General features: G+C 34.2%; 1 protein-coding gene across 3 annotated transcripts in view; it reads left to right on the plus strand.

Annotated features, from left to right (window-relative positions):
* Window positions 1-18107, plus strand: part of FUT8 (fucosyltransferase 8) — a 318044-nt gene that overhangs the window by 173803 nt on the left and 126134 nt on the right. The gene's annotated exons all lie outside the window — the stretch shown is intronic.

Genomic DNA, 18107 nt, shown 5'->3' on the forward strand with positions numbered 1-18107 from the left:
TAGGGAAGAATGCACCATTCTTTAAGAAAGGTGTCACATGAATAAAAATATTAAAATCTTAAATAACTAAATTGAAAAACTTTAAACTTTGTGTTTGAATTTTCTCTTCCACATATAAATGTCATATAGGCAAAGTGAGTATGCATTAAATATTTTATAATGTGTGAATATTTGAGTTTAGGGGCTTGATTAAACATTTTTTACCATTTATTCTTTATTCTTTTATTCTAGTATTACTGAGCTGACTATTGTTCCAGACACTTATTAATAATGGAAGATAAACAGTAACAGGAAATATGGCCATAGTGATTCATCAATTTCAGTGTCACTTGATTTACAGATGACACATAATCTGCTATTACTGTGTACAAAAAGAAAAAAAAACTTCACTGGGCTATTTCTCACATTTCTTTTAGGTGAACTTTTATTTCACTGGGAAGATTTTTTGTTTGTTTTTTAAATATTTTTGAGATGTCATATTGACATTTATAATTCATTTAGGTAAAATCATGAAACAGGTGTTGTTTAGCTTGATCAGTATTCTAGACAAAGCTGTCTGAAAGCAAATAAATATAAAAACACTCAATATAAATATAAAAAGACTCTAACTCAATAAATTAGAGTTAGCTTATGAATTACAATGGCTAGAAGGAGGTATAGTATAAAGTAGCACACTGTGCTTTTCTTGTTGCTGGTTCAAATAAAGTAAGTTTGATTTTAATACAATCCTTTTGTTCTTTTAAAATGTATGCAAAAGCTGTTGCTTGGAAGAGATATTTTACATCAGAAATGCATAAGAGAGTATGATGTTTGGAGTAATAAATATGGAATACTGTATCTGCAAATAGAGACAAAAGGGACACTCAAAAGTATAGTTTAATGTTAATTCTCATTTATATTCAGTAGCACTTCAAAAATATTATCTCTTACCATATGATATGTACAAAAGCTAAAATGATTTAGTGATTTTTCTGTAAGTCAATGGCAGAAGTTAAAAATAGAATCTTCTGAGGAATTATGAAGTTGTATCTAATTTCCAGTACACTGCCTATGCTGTCATTTTTTTTATACCTTCTCAAGTTCCTCTTCTGTTAAATATTATCTCAGGACAATATGTTTTACTAGCCTACAGATAATGATAAACTATCCTAGTTATTATTACAGTTACCCTTGCTAATTGTTAAATGTGATCAGAGGTTTCCACATATCAGTATGAGAAATGGCCACTTGAATCATTACATCTTTAAGTTATATAGATGCACCTGTGTAAGCTATAGGGACTATGTTTCATATTTATTGAGCTTAACTGCAGTAATAGCTTATAATCTGTATAAATAAAGTAGCACATTTGACACAGCAGTTTACTATGATCAGTACTGCAGTGTTTCATGTAGGTCATAGAATCTGTGGGAAGAAACCACATACTGTAAGTTTAAGTTCTAAATTTATTTGGTCAACCATACATAAATTTCTTGGAAGTGGTGTGACCATATGGAGTAGAAATAGATGTAATACATCTAAATGTAGCTTCCTATGGCCCTTTAGAGTCCCTGATGGAGTCATAAACTGCTTGTTCAGTTGTCCACACAAGGTAATATCTTGACAGATCTGAGTTCATTTCTTACTATGCCATAATAATCCTTTTATATTTGGGCCCAGCGTCACCTATTTGGAAGAGTGTACAAAAACAATATGTGCATGTCCGTTTAAGGGGATGTGTACAAACTGTGGAATCTATTAGTTCTTGAGACAAACCTAATATCAGTAAAACCTTATGCTGATCCTTGAGAAGAAAGCAAAAGTCTTTTCAGTGTATCTCAATAATAAATATGCCTCTGGCTTCCTAGCATTTTGAAGAGTACATTTCTCCACAATATTGATGGTACTGTGTACTATGCATATGCATGGGTGCACGTGCACACAGGAGATTGTTGCAAACCAACCAAGTAATAATTATTTGATTTTTTTGATAGTTATTGGTAGCTTCCAAAAACTAGAGGTCAGTGAGGAAGATAGGCCTCTCCCCCATAATTTTGCTAACATTTAATATGTTACAGTGAAGGCAAGACTCAGATTGAATTCTGCCACACACCAATGTTAGTAAGTGGGTGCAAAAACAGTCACACAGTCTGTTGTGTAACTTTGTCAAAGTCTGTGCTTTCAGTCTTTTTAGTTGTTCTTGAAGTATCTTTTGTGAAAGGTTCTCTTGAGGCAGTTGTGACATTATTCTAATAACAGGTTTTGGTCTACCTTCTGTTCAGGTGTCAGAGAATGTCTGAATGAGCCCCTGGACACCATATGGGTTTGAAACCTAGGCCTAAGGTGTCATTCCAAAGATTGTGGTCTACTGGATTTACTACAATCGTACATGTTGTTTACAAAATTGTTCACAAAGTGCTTCTACAACATTTCTTGGTTCCCATTTTCATATGTGTTGAATTAATTTTACCAGTGAAATAATATTTCTAGTATCTACCTAGCTAATAACAAACTACCTTTGATTGGAAATATAGTTGGCTAAGGAACTTAATATTGCTGTTGCCTTTGGGATATGAGCTTTTCCCCAGCTTTACAGACATACAGTTGACACATAACATTGTGTTAAGGTGTGCAACGTGATGATTTGATATATGTGTATGTTATGAAATTTTTACCATAATAAGGTTAGTTACACATTCATCACTTCACATAGTTACCTTTTGTGTGTGTGTGTGTGTGTGTGTGTGTGTGTGGTGTGAGATTTTTAAGACCTACTCTATTAGCAACTTTCAAGTATACAGTACAATATTGTTAATCACAGTCAGCATGTTGTACATTAGATCCCCAGAACTTATTCATCTTATAATTTGGTCAGTTTGTTCCCTTTGACCACCTTCATCCATTACCCAACCCTCATCCCCCCTACCCCTGATTCTGGGAACCACCAGAACTATGAGTTCAGCTTTTTTAGAGTCTATATATAAGTGAGATCATACAGTATTTTTCTTTCTCTCTCTGATTTATTTGACTTAGGATAATGCCTTCAAGGCTCATCCATGTTGTCGTAAATGGCAGGATTTCCATCTTTTTTCATGGCTAAATAATATTTGTATGTATATACATCACATACTCTTTATTCATTCATCTGTTGACAGACACTTAGGTTGGTTCCACGTCTTGGGTATTGTGAACATGGGAGTGCAGCTATCTCTTGGAGATACTGATTTCATTTCTTTGATATGATAATTAGTGATGTTGAGCAGTTTTTCATGTACCTGTTGGGAACTTTTATGTATTCTTTGGAAAAATGTCTATTCAGTTCCTCTGCCCATTTTTAAATCAGATTTTTTTTTTGCTCTTGAGTTGCATGAGTTTATGTATTTTTGGCTATTAATCCCTTATCAGATATATGATTTGCAAATATTTTCTCCCATTCCATAGATTGCCTTTTCATTCTGTTGATTATTTCTGTTGTGCAGAGCATTTTAGTTTGATGTAGTCTCACTTGTTAATTTTTGCTTTTGTCGCGTGTGTTTTTGGTGTCATATCCAAAAAGTTATTGCCAAGACCAATGTCAATGATCTTTCTCCCCTGTTTTTATCAGGAGTTTTATGGTTTTAATTCTTAAGCCTTTAGTCCATTTTGAGTTAGTATTTGTGAGTGGTGTAAGATAGGGGTTTGGTTTCATTCTTCTGCAATGGGTATCCAGTTTTCCCAACACCATTTATTGAAGAGACTATCCTTTCCTCATTGAGTATTCTTGGCTCCCTTATTAAATGTTAGTTGACTATATTCAAGGGTTTATTTCTGGGCTCTTGATTCTTTTCCGTTGATCTATGTGTCTGTTTTTAATGCAAGTACCATACTGTTTTGATAACTATAGCTTATAGTTTGAAATCATTAAGTGTGATGCCTCCAACTTTGTTCTTCTTTCTTAGGATAGCTTTGGCTGTTCAGGATCTCTTGTGGTTCCATATGACTTTTAGGATTGTTTTTTCTATTTCTGTGGGAAATGTCATTGGAATTTTGATGGGGATTGCATCAAACCTTTAGATGTAATATCCTTTTCCATCCCTTCACTTTGAGCCTTTGTGTGTCCTTAAAACTGAAATGAGTCTCTTTTAGGCAGCATATATAGGCATACCTCAGAGAATTGCAGGTTCAATTCCAGACCACCACAATAAAGCAAATATTGCAATAAAGCGAGTCACACAAATTTTTTGGTTTCCCAGTGCATATAAAGTTTATACTATACTGTAGTCCATTAAGTATGCAATAGCATTATATCTAAAAATATGTATATAATTAAATTACTTAATTATACTTAATTAAAAAGTACTTTATTGCTAAAAACATGCTAACCATCATCTGAGCCTTCAGCAAGGTATAATCTTTTTGCTGTGGAAGGCCTTCGCTCGATATGATGGTTGCTGACTGATCAGGGTGGTGGTTGCTGAAGATTGGGGTCTCTGTGACAATTTCTTAAAATAAGACAACAGTGAAGTTTGCTGCATTCATTGACTCTTCTTTCACATACGTTTTCTCTGTAGCATGCAATGCTGCTTGATAGCATTTTACCCACAGTAGAACTTCTTTCATAATTGGAGTCAGTTCTTTCAAACTCTGCCGCTGCTTTATCAACTGAGCTTATGTAATATTCAAAATCCTTTTTTGTCATCTCAACAATCTTCATAGCATCTTCACCAGGAGTAGATTCCATCTCAAAAAACCACTTTCTTTGCTCATCCATAAGAAGCAACTCCTCATCCGTTCAAGTTTTATCATGAGATAGCAGCAATCAGTCACATCTTCAGGCTCCACTTCTAATTCTAATTCTCCTGCTATTTCCACCGCATTGTAGGGACTTCCTGCATTGAAGTGCTGAACCCCTCAAAGTCTACCATTAAGGTTGGAATCAACTTTTTCCAAACTCCTGTGAATATTGATATTTTGACCTCTTCCCGTGAATCACGAATGTTCTTAATGACGTCTAGAATGATGAATCCTTTCCAGAAGGTTTTCAGTTGACTTTGCCCAGATCCATTAGAGGAATCACTATCTATGGCAGCTATAGCCTTACCAAATGTATTTCTTAAAGAATAAGACTTGAAAATCAGAATTACTCCTTGATCCATGGACTGCGGAATAGATGTTAGCCAGCTTAAAAACATGTATCTAGTCATTTTATGTCTTTTGATTGGAGAATTCAGTATATTTACAAATAGAACAATTATTGATATGTAAGGATTTACTAATGCCAGCTTATTAATTATATGGGCCAGAATGTTGAAGAAGAAGATATACTCCCAAACTCATTTTGTGAGGTCAGCGTTACCCTGATATCAAAGCCAGATAAGGACTCTACAAAAACAAAACAAAACACTACTGACCACTATCTCTGATGAATGTGCAAAAATTCTCAGCAACAAAATATAAGCACATCTTTAAGTATCTATTCCCTAATAAAATATTTTACTATTCCTAGAGTGTAGGTTAGAACACACTTACACCAGTATACACGAACACATATACCACATATACCACGTGGTATGATATTTTAAAATATTTTACTGACATTATAGCACAGTTGTATAGAGACTGACTAATCTAATATTATTGATAGTCCTGTATGGTAAGTTATGGTTTTTATCTTACTTTGTTTCTAATAACATTTGTATACATAGAACTTCTACTTTAGATCAGATGTCGTGTATTTGCCTGGTCTACTCATTTAAAGGAAATAAAAAGTTTTGTAGAAATCAGAAATTATATAAATGGTTCTTTTAATGACTACTTATCTCAACTATAGTCTACAATGTTACACCTGTAGGGCAGTCATGTGTAAAGTGATTATCTGTAGTCAGGTAAGAAATCTTAAGTTAGATGAACAATTATTACTAGTCTAGTAAGTGAAAACAAGCAAGCATATGCTGAATTGAATTATGGGTTATATTAATGTGCAAAGATATAACAGACTTAATTTAAATATTTTAAACTTCTCTATTTAGAGAACCAAGCAAATTAAAAGGTGCATTTTGCTTTCAAGCTTCAAACCTCAAGAGAATGCAGTTTCTGTATATATTAAATGCATCTATGCATGTCTAAATGTCCATACATTGATACTCTTCTCCGCTGCCCTGAGAATTCTTTCTGTCCACTGAAATCCTGTCCACTTTTCAAGGCTCTTGTCCAGTCACCTTCCTCCAAAGCCTTTCCTCAGTTCCTTCTAGCATAAAATCAGTCTCATATTATCTCTCATAGTATTTTACTAGACATTGTATTAAAAACATTTATGGATTTGTTTTATCTTAATCCCTTTGTTCCTTTGTAACTACCTTGAAAGCAGGGGCTGTTTCATTCATCTTTCTATACCCTGTAGTATTAAACCTAGTGCCTCCTTCAGAGTAACTTTTCATTATGTTCTTAGGAATGCATTTATTTAGAATTCTAATACCAAAATATTCCAGAGAAATTCACTGTAAGGATTAATATGTTTCCTTTTTCTTCTTCACTGATTGTTCTGCCTGTTCTTTATTTTTCTTTTGTTGAATCCAAACTGCTTCAAGGTAAAATTCTTGAGATTAATTTATTTGGGAAGCACCCTGACACGTTCTGTAAATGGTATTTGGACTTTTAGAAAAATATATATATGTATCTTTACGTCAAAGTGTAAAAATTGGCAAGAATTGATGGTAGCTGTAGGAAGATGGGTGTTTAAAGTGCATGCCATATAGGTTGCCATTTTGCCTCTCTTCTCTTTACTGAATTCTACCCTTCTCCTCTCCAAATATTCCCTCACTAGGAAAGAGTAGGCCTGGAGATGTTTCTTTGACTTTTAACTGCTAAAGTTATTAATGATGTTCAAAAACTTTATAAGACCATGGTCTGTACTTCCAGTTGATGACTGTTTTTTTTACTTTATAAATGACTCTACTATACAAGAGAGTGCACACCAGGAGGTGATGCTCATTGGGGCCATTTTGTAGGATGGCTACCATACCTTGTACCATACATTACTTACTTGTTCATAGAATTTGAGAACTGAAAAGGACTTTAAAGGTTATGTCTCTTAACTCTTTCGTTTTTACAGCTGAAGAGATGGAATATTGGTTGGCTTACTGAATATTTCCCCCAAGGTGTATGACTGCACCCAGACTAGAACCCAAGCTTCTGAACTTCAAGACAACTTTGTTCTTTTAGACCGTATAATGTCACCGTTGGCTGTAGTAATGTATTGCAATTTGAGGATATATGTAAACTAAATATTTAATTATTTTAATAAATATTCCTACTTGTTCATATATTTCTTATTTACTTTATTTTAAAACACTTCTATCTCATTTCCCTCCCACATCAACTCTTAGGATATTCTCTCTATCTTTTTCCTTCTCTCTTTCTCAATTTTATGGTTTCCTAACCTGAATAATGATTGATTTGAAATGATAGCCAGGGTTAGGTTCTAGCTATATATAATAGGAAATAACAGGAAATAACATTAACATGCATTTATAAAAATATGGATATTTTAAGCTGTTCCCCTTTTGACCCAGGTATGATTACTTGTATTTTTTATTAAAACTTGATACGAGGAGCAAAAAAAAAAAGAGAGTAAATATTATTAAAGGGATTTTTAAAAGTTGTTATGTAACAATGAAGGCTGAGGAGTAGCATGTCTAGTTATCATAGTTTCCTTCGGAAATAATGGCTTCTGATTTCCTCAGAGCTAGCAGGACTCAGCATATGGAAGTCAGACTGCCTTGCCTCAGAAAGATACATGCTATATGGTATCTTAAAACATAATTACTGAAACAATAAAGTGGAAATAGCAAGAGATAGAAATAGTAGCTAAATATTAAATTACTGACATTGAAGAAAAGCTTGACATATCACAGAGAATGAAGATGAAAAAGCAAGAAATTAAAACAGAATGTAATAGATATGGAGGACCAGCAAAGATCCAGCATTAAGATACTTGCATGAAGTAGAGAATGGAAAATGTAGAAGAGAAAAATTATTCAAAGATATAATAAAGTTTTCTTGAAAAGAGTTAACAATTGAGTCCTCAAGTCAAAATAATATTTTGAGTCCTAGTGATTTTGATTGCTTGACATATCTAGGTTAAATGTTAGAACTTTGATATTTCTCCAGGTTTTCAGAAAGACTATCAAAGGAGGAAGGTTGAATGAAGCTCTTAGTAAACGTCTTCTCAGGAACAGTCAGTGCTGGAGATCAGTGTAACAATAGCTATATACTTCTGAAATAAAGAAACTGTGATCAAGAAATATTGTTCCTAGCCAAGATACCATTCAAGTAAGTATAAATGCAGCAGGCAGACATTCCCAAGTACCCATGAGTCCTTCTTGAAAAAAAAAAAATCACTTAATTATGAAATGCAGCCAATTAAAAGGTAAAACAAATTGGTAACAAAATTGGCAGGGACTCCATTTAATATGAAATACAAGATATTTATACAATTTATGATTATGGAATCTGATATATTTGTTATAAAGTTTGACAGTGTGAAAAATAACATGCCAACAAAATTTTGAGTTGAGGGGACATAAGAGTATTCTCGTGTTTTAGTTAATAACATCTAAATTTTTAAATGTACTTATAAAGACACTACTCCAGTCTATTAATATTTTCACATTTTTTTAACCTTAGATCTTTTAGAAAATATCCATTTGAAATTGAGAAATTCATGAATTTTCACTGACATGTTTCTATTAAATTCAGGTAAGATTAAGTGTATTATATTTTAAAAGCACAAACAGTATAACCCAACTTTTATAAAAGCTTTCAAATCTATTGATATAGGCATGAAAATGGCTAGAATTATCTTAATGTAAAAGTTAGCTTATTTTAACTTTCTATGTGGTAGTATTTATTTGAGGTTTCTCTCTTCATACTTCCTTTTAAGTCACTTTAATCCTTTCAAAGAGTATGTACTAACTTTTACAAAAATTATTAAAGTAAATATTTATTTAGGAAAAAGTTATGACTAACAGATTAAAAAAAAGTGAGGCCCAGAAATGATGTAAGTCAAATATTTAGTTTGTTTTATAACTAGGACAAGAGTCTGAGTCTTCTGATTCTTTGTCTACTGCTCTTTTCCCTCTCTTATAAAAGTAATAATAGATGGAATTGAGATATTTTTAGGGTAGTGGTGTATAGAGCCACACTGTATCACAAAGAGAACAAATAATAGGCCCTGTGTGTGTGCATTGCACATCTGTGTGTGTGTATGTGTCTGTACATAATAGGCTGAAATTATTTATTTAGGCAAACTTACCTATTTTAGTACATGTGCTATGACTATTTTGTGAATAAAATTATATAGTTTAAGTAACATTTAGAAGCTTTTACAAATTAGGCGTAAAAGATGACAGTACAGTCCTAACATTGAATCTCATGCATTCTTGGACTGTTAAAATATTGCTAAATATAAACATTACTGGGGCTTAGATTTGCACAATTACTTTGTGTATGCATGCCTGATTTTATAAAAGCAAATGTACCCATGTATTAGTTGTGTGGTAACATTACTGATTTGCTTGTTTGAGGGGAAAGTAATCAATCTGAATTAATGACAACTGTGAGTTATATAACATTTGAAGATAAATACAGCTGTACTGCTTTTGAGTTCATGTAAACCAAAATAAGTCTAACAAACTATTTCTAATTAGAGAGCCCACTGGACCTGATATATAGTACCATCCATTTATACATCAATAATTACTGTATTTGTGTTCTAAAAAGAATTGTTTTTTTTCTTTAAAATACTAACACCAACCTTTGCCCTAGTGAATATTTATACAATTAATTTACTTTTAAAACAAATATTCTTCTATGGTTTAAGAAAACTAACCCTAGTAGCTCATTTAGCTTAATTTCCCACTGTTCCTTTTTCTACCATAAAACCTTCCTTTTCACTTTTACTTTCTATTCTCCTATGTGCCATACGCTCCAGCCATATAAAATTATATCCACATTTCCTGAATACAGTGTGCTCTTTCATACTGCCGTTCATTTCCTCATGCTCTTCCTTCTGCTTGAGATAGCTTTCCCTTCCTTCATCATCCAACAAACTCTTCCTTAATTTTCAGGATGCCCTTTTTAAGTCCTTAGCTACACCAGACGTTGTCTCTTCTTGCTCTAGTCCAAACTCTTATATACAAAGTCATAACTGTTATTGTGTAATGTAATTCATATTTCAGCATTTGTGTCTGACTCTTCCACCAGGTTGTGAACTCCTTGAGGACAGTAGATGTTTCTGATTCATGTTTGTGTCCTTAAGTACCTGGCATGTAAGAAGCACTAACAATTGTCTTTTGACTGAACAGTGATTCTTAGTCCTGCAGAGATCGTATTATCAGATTTTCTTCCTTCTCTCCTTTCTTTCCCTCCTCTTTTCTTTCTCCAACCCCTCTTTTACTGTTTTCCTTTTTCCCCTCCTCCCTCCTTCTCAGTTTTGTTTTTTTTCTTCAATGATATGCAGAAGACAGGCAATTTTAAGTAGTGAGTGTTTGCCAGGGAAAAAGGGTCGTAAAATCTACCGATGGTTACTACTTCCTTGTTCTTACAGATTATCTGGGTGAGTTTATTTATGGTGGAACATCGTTTAGAAAAAGAGTCCTGATTTCATTAGAAACTTCTTCTTGCAATATCAAAGTCTATTAATAGCATTATATAACTGTATGCACATAGAAGAAACAAGGAATGATGAGTCTATACAAGCTTGAAAATAAGAATTTGGCACAGAGACTTTTAATTCTACAGAGAACACCATGGCACTTCCCAGATCTTTGCTTTGATACTCACCCTTTGTTTGTCAAGGACCTTGTTAAATGTATTGACCCAGAGTTGTTCACCGTCAGTCATTCAGTATGAAGACCTTTCCTCTCACTTCTTTCCCTTCCTCTCACAGTAATAAAGGTATATGTAACTTACTTTAATAATTTTTGACACGAGATTCCAGTTTTTTAAAAGATGATTCATAGACATGGTAAAACATTCAAATACTACAAAAGGGTATACAGTGACAAATTATTTCCTGCACCAACCCACCCTCCAACCTCTCAATTCCCCTTCCCATAGGCAGTTGCCTCTACCACTTTCTTGTGCATCCATTCAGAGATATCCTCCCTCTCTGTGAGGAAAGAAACAAATACATGACACACCAGTGGATTACCTCACTGGTCGGATTAATCTGCTTTAGCTGTGTGTTTGGTGTTTGAGAGCTCTGCCTACTTGATTTTGTCCCTGTAAGTTCACATTTTTTCCTTTATGATTGCATAAAAATAAAAATCACTTGTTGACCATGAGTTCATGGGCAGAAAATTTGTTATTTTAATAGTCACTTAAACCATGAAAAACATTAATTCTAAGACTCTGGAATTTGAAATGACTTTGCAGTGAGTCTGTTTTTAACCCAACAAAGCCAGTTCATTTGTCACATGGGATATAAAGAGACAGGAAAGGGGCAGAGTTTGTGCTTTTGCTGAAATCTGAACACCTTGACTTAACCATAGAATTGTTCTTATATCTTTGCATCTTGGGGCCAAAAAATAGATACCACTGGGAAAATGTCTCTCTCTCCTCTTTAGCAAACAATGGGGAATACTAATAACGGAAAAGATGCCTAGATGGCAGCATGATGGCACTCAGTGTGTCACTTGTCTATTTCCTAAATGTAGATTAGTGTTCAGAATATATTAGGCATGTGGGAGAACTACAGTCCTTTTGTGAAGTCGGTTTTATAGTAAAAACCTATAATTTTTACTCCGGACAAAAGGTTTCAAGACACTACCATGTATAGTTACATGGGTTCAGTACCTCAGTGAAATCCTACTTGAGACATTGTTTTCCTAGCCTCCTGGTGTTCTTTGGAAATAGATCTCATACTTCAGGCTGGAATTATATGCCTGAGGGCAAAGGATAGTAATCTTTCATCTCCTTCTGCTACTCCATCTGCTTTGATAAAAATCTCTGTGGGGAGAAGTGGTGTTAGTGCTATATTTTGGGAATTTTACACATTTGTAATTTCATTGGAGGGGAAAAACAAAAGCATTTCTGTGTTGACTTAGGAAAATGTTATATCCTACAAGCTTGGGTTATTTTATCTATGTTTTGTTAACACACACGTATTTAACACATAGTTTTGTACAATAATGGAGGAAAACAGGAAGTACTTTGTTGATACTTTGGAAACAAAGCCTAGTCTTTGGGGCATATGATGAATTGTTCCCTCATGAGAATAGTTGTGTGAATACATTTGTTACTTAAATGAGTGTGGCATTAGTTTAAAATTTTCCCATTTCAGTATGAAGAAATTCAAATTTACCTTTGAACTTGATATTAATAGTCTGTGGCCTATCACTTGTCACCATCTTTGATGAAAGGCAAATAAAAAATGTTGATATTTAGTTCAGGTTTAGACTGAAGTATTTTAGAACATGAAAGTGGGTAAGATTCTACTCCTGAAACCTTAAAATACATTATATCTTTTAACTTTAACTTCCTTGTTCCTTGACAAGGCAAGATGGTATATAAGAAAAACCCGTCTTTCTTTGAAAGGATTAACCCTCAGTTGTTGGTAATGTCTACCTCACTGGGGTTTTGTATCATTTCCTTAGCATTGGCAAAGCAGCCTGATACTGCTGGATGAAAGACGGTTAAGTTAGTAAAGGTTTGGTAGTGCTGTTATGATTGTGTTGTTGCAAACCAGTGATCATTTTTTCATTGGTGACAAGAAGGGAAGCTGAGGAGAATCGCTACCTTGGTCTGGATCTCTCAGGTAGTGTAGTTTGAGGCTAGAACGCTTTATGAAGTGGGCCCCACCTTTAATATCTCAGCTGAAAATTAGTTGTTGCCTTTCTCTTAAACTATTCTGGCGTGTAACCAAGAAAAATGTGTATTTTTAAAGCAGGCTTTTGTGGTATGTGTGTGTGTGATGTATAATCTAGTAGCATTGCACTTTACAGATACGGTTAACAGTGCAAGCAAGTCACAGATTGATTAAAACAATTCTTTGCATGACTTGGTTGTGACTAAAAAGGTGTAAAATCTATTGCAAGACAATAAAAAAAATATTTTTAACTGGGAATAAACAAAGGTCATTGCTTCTAGAGCTCACCTCCTAGTTCTTCAGGAAGTTCCCAGTTGCTTATTAACTAAGGGATTAATTATGAAAGCTTTTCTGCAGCTTTGTGCATTTGCAGCCGTATGTGCAATTGGTTTTTTGCCAGCTCCATTTTTAAAACAGGCACTGAATGCCTTTGGATACATATGAGGATTTTTCACTTTGGTTTTGTGTCAACATTGTTTCTCTGCTGGAAAGTAGTTCACAAAAAATGATTGTATGAATGTGACTTGAAATAAAGTATACATTTATAATTTATGGACAAAAGAACGATCAGGTTTGGTGGGGGAGGGGTGTGACCTATGACCTATTTTTTTTTCCCCATTTATTTTAGCAATGGCTTCTTCTAGGCGATGTGATTGTGTTCTCTTAGAGAATGAATACACAAGTGGTGAGGTCTTCCTTAATTATCAAAGACATAAAGGGTCCTTCAAACTTCAACCTTTGGTGGAAAGCAAAAGAGAACTCTACCAGAGGATGGACTTGCGTTTAAGGAATGTCATTCTTTCATGCAGATAGCTTAGTTCTATCTAATAATGATGCTAATGGACATTGCAATTTGTTGTAGGACAGTATATCCTCCAGGATACAACCTTAAAAATTTGCAGGCATGCTTAATCACCTTTTCCCCTAAAATAATCCTTGTGGATCTGCTATCCAATGATTTACTGCAATTTTGTTTGAACCTGAGTGGGTTTATCAGCATTGGGAATAATGCATTTCATGTATCTCTATCTTTTATGGAAAATATTCCTCTCTTTTACTTGTTGGGAAACTATCTCTAGTCATTCTTTAATGCATCATTCATTTGATAGGTATTTCTTGAGCATTTACTATATGTCAGCACTTGGGCTGGGCCATGCCGTGTTCATGGAATTGAATATGACATGGTAGCTGCTCTCTGAGTGGAGAATTATTATTTGTGGATGTATTGGGTATTCTCCACCTCCCTTCCTTTTTCTTTCAAAGCAACAGATAATATTTACAGTTATATTACCTTTCACATGATACTGTAGCATATCTTCACTGAGTCTTCCAGAAATTCTTTAGCAATGATAAGATGGTTATTGTTTGTAAGGTGCTTTTTGTTTTTCAAACAATGTAATTACTTTGCTCTTCTATGTTTCTTGAAGTATCAGTATACTGTAATATCATCTGGGCTAGAAAATATAAACTTACCTAATAACAATGGAAAAGAAGTTTGTAAAATGAATTGACTAATTGCTGATCTGGAATCTAATATTTGTCAGTAGAATTGAAATTAATTTGTGTCCCATTTAGATTCTGTTGACTTTTTTTTTGCCCTTTTGGAATGATTATTTCTTTAACTGAGTTAAATAAATGTACACAGAGATGATCCCATGCAAATGCATATGCAAACTGGATGTAGTATGATTTTAGCTATAGGTCTACTATATAATAAAAACCACAGTTTTTACTTGGTTGTGAGTATGCATAAAGATTAAATGTACTTATTAATCATTGCTTTGACAACAGCAGTGTTCAATTAGAATTCTCGGTATTGGCGTATAATTTATATAGAATTCTTTCCAAAGATTTTAATTCATTTACAGCAGCTATGAAGACTGGTTTCTGGAGGATTGTATTCCTTTCTTTATATGATAAGCTATTTTAACGTGACTGAAATTTTTAAAAGCCACCCTTCTTTCATTTTCATTTTCCTTCAGCTTTTCCTAGGAGACTACAGTGGGGGTGTGCAGAATAGCTAGGGAAGTTACTAAATCTTATTTATCCTTTTAATAGTTTTCAGCTAACATCTCCAAGATAGCATAATAAGAAACCAGATAAGAAACTACACGATTCTTTGATGACTTAAGAGATTCTTTTTAAAAAATAAATAGTAGCTTAAAATTTGTGAAAATTTCTCATAGGACTTTCTATATTCTAGTATATTGAGTTTTCCGAGCATGGTCCTGTATAAACACTTACTTTGATACGTAGAATTTTATTACATTTTTAAAAGATCAGTCATCCTAGTTATCTCAGGACCTTAATTCATAAGACAAAGCTGTCATCATATTCTTTATAATCTTTATAAAATTTTAGGGATGTACCATAAAGATATTCCATAGTAGTCTGTGCTGTTCCACAATAGAACACAGTGAAAGTGTTAATAGGTAACATTTATTGAGCCCCCACTATTTTGAAGCATTTCTTCTTCAATGTGAGTCTTTGTGGTGCTATTGTTATTTTCATAGTACAGATAGGGAAACAGGAGCTTAGAAAAGTTAAATAACTTGTTTAGAATCACACAGCTAGTAGGACCCTGATCAAGGTCTGACTTCCTCTAAAACCTGTGGTTTTAACCTCTATACTGCTGCCCTAACTAGCAGTTACAGTGATGGTGGTGAATTAATCTGATTTATTCACACTTATTAGAATGTTATATATCCTAGAGTGGCTTGGCGTGGAGTAAAGGGCAAAAGTTTTCTTTGGAGGCCTGGAAACTTTTTACACATATCTTAAAATAGCTGACGATAATTCGCTCTAGCATCACTGCCCAATATGGACAAATAAATCCTGGTAACATTGAGGTGGGCATTTACAGCTTATGCCATCTCGCAGTGAATTTGTTCTTAATGTATTTTAATTTATTCTGTTAACTAACAGGAGGGAAGAATAATAAAAAGCCTGGCTTCCAGTTCTGGCTATACCACTTATTAGTTTTGGAACCTTGAACAAAGGTGCTTAACCTCTCTGGACATCCATTTCCATATCTATAAGGATACCTCTTTTTTCATGATTGTTCTGAGTTGCTGTAAATGAAATAGTTTTCTTAAATGCTAAACATAGTACCTTGAAGATAATGAGAGTACCATATATGATAATAGCTATTATTACTGTACTATTATCATTTTCATTATTTATGTAGAACAACAAGAGTAGGGAATAAATTTTAAAAACAGCAACAACAAAACTTGCTTTGCAAAATTGAGCCCTTTGGAAACCAGCAGTTTGGTGATAAGCATTTAGATGGACTAATGAGAACTACCCTTACTTTAAAAACATAATCCTGGAGTTCAGGGTTTTTGAGTACAAGCCACCTGTTCTTCTTGCTTGGTACTTGCAATAAGCCTTTCTCTGCTCAAACAAAAAAAACCCCAAAAATGTTACAGTCCTAGCAATCTGTCAATTTATTTAACTTAAAAGAGTTCTAGGGACTTCCCTGGTGGCCCAGTGGGTAAGACTGCATGCTCCCAGTGCCAGGGGCCTGGGTTCAATCCCTGGTCGGGGAACTAGATCCCACATGCATGCCTCAACTTAAGATTTCACATGCTGCAACTAAGAAGTCCGCATGCCACAACTAAGAGTCCACAATGCTGCAACTAAGAGTCCGCATGCCACAACTAAGACCTGGCGCAGCCTAAATAAATAAATAAATATTTTTAAAAAATAAAATAGAAGGAGTTCTATTATGAGTATAAGTATACATGTTTCTACTTTTAGATGTGTCTATGTGTGTATGTGTATATATATATTTTTTTTTTTGAGAAAAGAGTATATGTATGCATCTATTTAAATCTAGACTAATTTAGCATTGAGTGTTTGGTTAGGGGTCTTATGCTTATTTCTCTAGTTCAACTTAGTTTATTTTCATCATTGAATTGTGGAGGAAAATAATGTTATGTTTCCATAATAGTACACTTATCTATTCCAAAGACTGAAATATTGTTTGAAGACATCGTTTATGCAGAATTTTAGTAAAAATTTACAGATATTTTAATAAATTTTTTAATGTTTTTAAAACGAACCTTTGAACATAAGAACTTAATTTTTGCCTGAGCCCAATTTCCCACCTTATAAATGTGAAATAAGCAAAAACAGAACCAGTCATCAGCAAAAACAGAAAAAAATATGTTTTCAGAATATGGTATCCACTCTATATCAGGAATATAAATAAGATAATCATTTTTCTGAAAAGAAGTTGGAGGAGGAGAGGAGAAAAGAGAACAACCTAAACTCATTGAGAATTACTTGTGTTTTTCTCCTCCTTTCCACTCATGCTTTTAAGTGGTTCAACTCTGCCTTATCTTGAAGCGTTTCTTAAAAATCGAAGGTATGTTTGAAAGGAGACAAAAGTACTCTTTGGGAAATGTATTTTCAAAAAATTAATTTTATTTATTTTAATATATTCTTAGTTTAATATGAGTATTTTCTGAGATGTTCTAAATTTTTACTCACGCTAGGAAATGGCTGGTATAGGGTTATAAGCATTCAAGTTTGGGCCTGTGTCATATAAAGGCCTTACCACTGTGTTACAGGAAGCATCTGCTTAGAAGAATTTGAGGCTACGTTCCTGGGCCAGACATCCAGAGATACTCTGTGCTTTGCAAGGTTTTGTTGTAAAGGTTCTGCTTCACGTTTTGAACTAGTAATTGCAGTGTTATCATTTTATCCTTTGAACCTTGCAAATCTAAAAGATTTGCAGTAGTGTGAACTGGCAGACCATCCAGGTATTTCCATTTCTTAATAAAGTCATTCACTGCTTTCTTAATTTGTAAGAAGAGCTTTCCAATAATAGTTGTTTGTTTGTTTGTTTGTTTTTCTGTTTTTTGTGGGTTTTTTTACTGTGTCGGGTCTTAGTTGCAGCAGGCAGGCTCTTTGTTGTGGCGCAAGGGCTCCAGAGCGCATGGGCTCTGTAGTCTGCGGCAGACGGGCTCTCTAGTTGAGGTGCGGGGGCTCAGCAGTTGTGGCGTGTGGGCCCAGCTGCCCCACGGCATGTGGGATCTTAGTTCCCCTACCAGGGATCAAACCCGCATCCCCCACACTGCAAGGCGGACTCCCAACCACTGGATTACCGGGAAGCCCCGCAATAATAGTTTATTTTAAGGGGTCTACTTGGTACATAAGCTCTGCAGAAATTCAGTAATCTGCTGTAAATCCAATGCCCAGAAGATATTCTCACCAGACTCTTGCCCATTTGAGAATATGAAGAAAATTAGCTCTTACTATTGAGAAATGTTGT

Source organism: Eubalaena glacialis, chromosome 2 (genome assembly GCF_028564815.1).
Source record: "Eubalaena glacialis isolate mEubGla1 chromosome 2, mEubGla1.1.hap2.+ XY, whole genome shotgun sequence".
NCBI lineage: Eukaryota > Metazoa > Chordata > Mammalia > Artiodactyla > Balaenidae > Eubalaena > Eubalaena glacialis.